A 4,964-nucleotide genomic window follows, 5' to 3' on the forward strand; every position below is an offset into this window, starting at 1 on the left:
TTAAAGAGAGAGCCTTGTTTAAGTTGGGCTGTATGGTTTTTCACTCACGGCAGGGCTTGGCTCCCGCCTTCATTTCTTCTATGCTCAGGAAGTACACCCCCACCTGAGAGCTCCGCTCCTCTTCCCAGTCCTTGTTGGTGGTCCCCCGTTTTAAACGCAAGAGGTGGGGTGGGTCGAACTTTTCCACGTTGGCACCCTCCTTTTGGAACTCTCTACCAGACCACCTAAGACTGGCAACACATTATCTCCCTTTTCGGAAAAACCTCAAAACTTTTCTTTTTAAACAGGCCTTTCCTCAGTGATATGTTTTTACTATTCCTCAGTTCCACCAGTCCTTGGCACGTGCTCACTTTCCCCCATTGGTACCCTGCCCTCCATAGCGCCAAGAAACCGTTGGTGAATGCTGCGCTTAATAAATATTTTAAATTCAAATTCAAATTCAAGCATGGCTGATAATTGCGCAGTCATCATTTTTAACCCCTTCACTGCCAGTCTGTTTCGCTGCACTGTGCTAAGACCTTTTATGGCTTTTTGGGATAGTTCGTGCTTAGGCCCCCATATTATTTTTGACCATATAAGGTATCCAAGCCCAATTTGTGTACTTTTTTCCAACATCATAGGGATTTTAAAGGTATCCAGGGTCTGTGGATCCCTCTGGAGGGGGCCGAGAAATTTCCCACATTTGGGTTTTTTGGGGAAACAAGTGCTGCAGAAGAAAGCATCAGTTTTTCCCTTGCAAAAGGCTTCAACAAAGGATTTATGGTGCTAAAATCACAATTTTTCCAGCTTTCAGTTTTGGCATTTTACTGGGATATAGCCCATTCCTCCTAATGTTTGTGTGTGTTTAACCTCCTTCCAGGTAGTGGTAGAATTGGGTGTAAAATCCATGGTGGATCCCAGAGAGTTATACATTTCTTAAAAGTAGACAAAATTCTGAATTCAGCAAGGGGTCATATATGTGGATCCATTAAGTTTTGACCGTGTGCTTAGAAGGATGGGGGCTCCCTGCCCAGGACCCACTGAAGCCCTGGCTTCATTCCATGCTTCAGAACTCAGCCAAGCAGGGAAAGCCTCCCCAGGCCTGCGGTACCCCAGTCCCGAGCCCTTTGCGATGCAGCAGGCTGGAGGAGGGAGCCCCAGACCAGGGCAGCCAAACCATGGCCTAGCAGGGGGCCCGGGCCCCATTTAGATCCTCCGAAACTGGCCATGCAGGGGCAGCATCCCCTTTATGACACCACAGGCCAAAGAAGGGAACCCAGGGCCCATAGACGGCTTGCAGACTCAGGCCTGCTGGCTCCCTGACCCTGCGGAGCCCTGTCCTGTGGCTCAGAAACCTCACCGGGGCCATGATCAGGTGTTTCCAACCAAGCAGCCAACAGTTGTCAAAAAGGCCAACTATGCCCGATCGTCCAGAGTCCAGTCTGGACCTTCCCAAGCAGACTCTCTGTCTGTGACCGTGGGACTCGCAGGAGCACTGACCTAGGGTGCGACCATGGCCTCCCTCCCTGCTGGAGAAGGAGCGAGAGGGCTTGCCGGGCCTGCCGCTACCCCTTTGCCAGGCCCTTCTTGTTCTTAGGAAAATGCTAAGCCTTGCACTGAGCCTGCTGATGGGACCTCCTGGTTGGCACCGACATCGACAGTTGCTGCCATTTGAGATCTGGCCCAGGCATCTGCTGAGGGCTTCTCAGAGCTCTCCCGGGCTCCTGTTCCAGCTCGCTGGCCCATGGAGGGGGGTGGCTGGGCCTTCATGCATGGCTGGTCTCCGCTCTTTGCCCCAAACCCAGTACAGGAGCAAGAAAGTCCTCCCCTGCCCTGGGTACTGTCACCGTCATAATGTGTACTAAGCATGCTGCCTTGTGTGGTTGCCTTGCACCTTCTTGGAGCCCAGGGAGCCAAGGAGGGTTAAGCTCAGGCCACATCCACTCCCTTCGGGCATGAGTGGGAAGCCCATTTTCCTCGACTATTCAGCCCCCATGAAGCAAGGGCTCGGGAGGCTCCTTCCCGGGGCTGCTTGCCTCCCAGCGACTTGTGCAGAGGGGCCAGCCATCTGGTCACCCTGTAAGGGAAACAAGCCCCCATCCCTACACTCTGTGGTGCAGGGACAGTAGTGGGAGGTCCCCGTGCCAGTCAGCACGTGGTGGAGTCAGCTTCCCACATGTCCACAGGCACCTAGGGACGGAGACAAAAGCTTGGCTCTACTTACAAAACCCTGACCCAGAATCAGGTCATCTACGCATGATTTAGCATCGAGTGCCCTACGAACATGCGGTGCACTAAGGGCGATGGAGGCAACCCCCTTCCGTCTGCGCTCTGTTCAAGGCTTCCCCTCTGGGAGTCAGCCTCCCCGATTCGAAGAGTGTTAGTAGGTGCTCGGGTCAGGAGCTACTATTTTTTGCCCCCACAGGTAAGGGGGCCTCCCAAAGCAATTGGAGCAGGCTGACCCATCACCACTGGTCCCTCCAGGAGGACCAGGAGGGACAGTACACGTCCTCAAATACACATCCCTGCCAAACAGGACCAGGACAAACCTGGTACTGAGCAACGAGGGAGGGTCGCCCCACCTGCACATCAGCCGTCTGCTACCAGGCTTGACCTCCGTGGCATCAGAAGTCCCTGGCTTGGGTGGGAGCCTCGAGCCATGCCAGCGGGCTGGTAGGTAGCCCACCTCCTGCCCTGGTTGGAGGTGCTGGAAGGGAAGAGCCAGGCTGCACTGCCACTCGAGAAGGGCAACTCCTCGGTTGCCCAAAGCCCAGCCAGTCTCGGATCGGGCATGGGAGAGCCCGGGCAGTAGGGCCTTCAGGGGTGGTGCTAGCCCGGTGAGGCACAGCTATTCAGTTTCTCCACCATGGGGTCGTGCTGGGTGAGCATGTGTTCCATCTTGGTAGGGCCAACTGTTGTGCCTCTCCCAGAGGGGATGGGACTGAGGGCCACCGCCTCCATCCTCAGAGCCACACAACTGTGATGTCAGGAGTCCCCGGCTTGTGTGGAAGCCCAGAGCCATGCCGGTGGGCTGGTAGGTAGCCCAACCCATGCCCTGGTCAGAGGCACCAGCAGTGAAGAGCCAGGTGTCTCCCCATCCCACACACCTCCCACCGAGAGGATCTGGGGTCCAGTCACAGGCCCGGCTCCTTCTCCTCCGGGCTGCCTCGGGTGGCAGGGCCTTCATTGGTTGTCCCAGCATGGAGAGGCACTGCCTATCGGTTTCCCCACCACAATGTCGTGCTGCTGGGTAAACAAGGGTTCTGTCTCGGGCGGGCCTACTGCTGTACCCCTTCAAGAAGGGCAGGGTCCAGGGGCCGCCCCCTGTCCCCAGAGCCTGGCACATTCATCAGTCGGTTCATCCCCAGTAGAGGAGCCCATCTCACACCCAGTCCGCACCCAAGCACCCCAGTGGCCATGAACTGCTCTACCGGCCAGAGTGCATGAGGGCAAGGCCTTGTGCCTACAGTATGCATGGTCCATCTGTGAGGCGGCAGAGAGTTTCAGGCTGGCGCCATCCACCGTCCGCCACATGGGCCACTTCGCTGTTAATGAACCTACCGCAGGTTCAACTATGGAAACCTTGTTATAACTTTTACTTCCTCTTGTTAGTCAAGTTTGATCATCTTCTCGGCACTCCACCGGGGCCGATCCGAGGACCTCACTAAACCATCCAATTAGTAGCAGCGACGGGCGGTGTGTACAAAGAACAGGGAGTTAATCAATGTGAGCTTATGACCCGCACTTACTGGGAATTCCTCGTTCATAAGAAATAATTGCAATCCCTACCACGAATGGGGTTCAGTGGGTTACCCGCATCTATTGGCGAAGGGTAGACACATTCTGATCCATTCAGTGTAGCGCACGTGCAGCTCCAGACATCTAAAGGCATCACAGACCTGTTATTGCTTAATCTCATGTGGTTGAATGCTACTTGTCCCTCTAAGAAGTTGGACCCTGGGGGTTGCATAACTAGTTAGAATGGAGAAGTCTTGTTCATTATCAGAATTGATCAGAAAAATTGTTCCTCCAACTAAGAACGGCCATGTACCACCACCCACAGTATCGAGAAAGAGCTCTCAATCTGCTAATCCTTTCAGTGTCCAGTCCGAGTGAAGTTTCCAGTCTAGAGTGAACTTAAGCTGTATGCTCCACTCCTGATGGTGCCCTTCCATCAATTCCTTTAAGTTTCAGCTTTACAACCATACTTCCCTCCGGAACCTAAAGATTTTGGATTCCCGGAAGCTGCCCGTAAATCATGGGAATAATGCAGCCGGATCTCCAGTCAGCATTGCTTATGGTCAGAACTACTACGGTATCTGATCGTCTTTGAACCTCCAACTTTTGTTCTTGATTAATGAAAACATTCTTGGCAAATGCTTTCACTTTGGTTCGTGTTGCGCCCTAATGATGCAGAGGAAAAATACCACCCTTTCTGGTAATCTGTGCGCGCTGAGGGACAGAGGGGACCGAAGGTGTGAACGCACCTAGCCTCCTGGAGCCCTGGCTGGGATCAAGGAGGCAAATGAGCCGTCAACAGGCCTTCCAGAACAGCTCGGCCATCTGGTAAGCATTACGCGTGACCAGATGCCTGGGCTTGAAGAACAGCAAACTGGTCATGCTGTGACTTAAAGGCCAGGGCTTCCGCATGTCCTTGGAGGGAACAGGGGCTCTGCATCCTGTGGGCTCAGAGCCCCACCTAGGCCTCAGGCACAGGGTTGTGAGGGGGGCATGACGGGCCTTTGACCCGGTGCCCGAAGGCACCTTGACACCCAGACGAAGTTGAGGGAGGCCTCCCTACCCAGTGGACCCCGACCTGGGACCGAGGCTTGGTTGGAGTTCCTGGGCACAGACGTGCGGGGATGACCTTCCGGGGCCAATGGGACCCCTTCCCGGGCACTTTGCCACACACTGGGCCTGAGGACGGAGCCCAGGATGAAGGGTACCTACCCCAGTGTTCGCCGGGGCCCTGGTTGGAGTTCCTG

At 54.9% G+C, this 4,964-nt stretch overlaps 1 pseudogene; it reads right to left on the reverse strand.

The window, feature by feature from the left end:
* Positions 1-3,536: 3,536 nt before the first annotated feature.
* On the reverse strand, positions 3,537-4,192 carry LOC144786420 (18S ribosomal RNA; annotated as a pseudogene).
* Between the last annotated feature and the right edge of the window lie 772 nt (positions 4,193-4,964).

This window comes from Lissotriton helveticus, chromosome 10 (genome assembly GCF_964261635.1).
Source record: "Lissotriton helveticus chromosome 10, aLisHel1.1, whole genome shotgun sequence".
Lineage (NCBI taxonomy): Eukaryota > Metazoa > Chordata > Amphibia > Caudata > Salamandridae > Lissotriton > Lissotriton helveticus.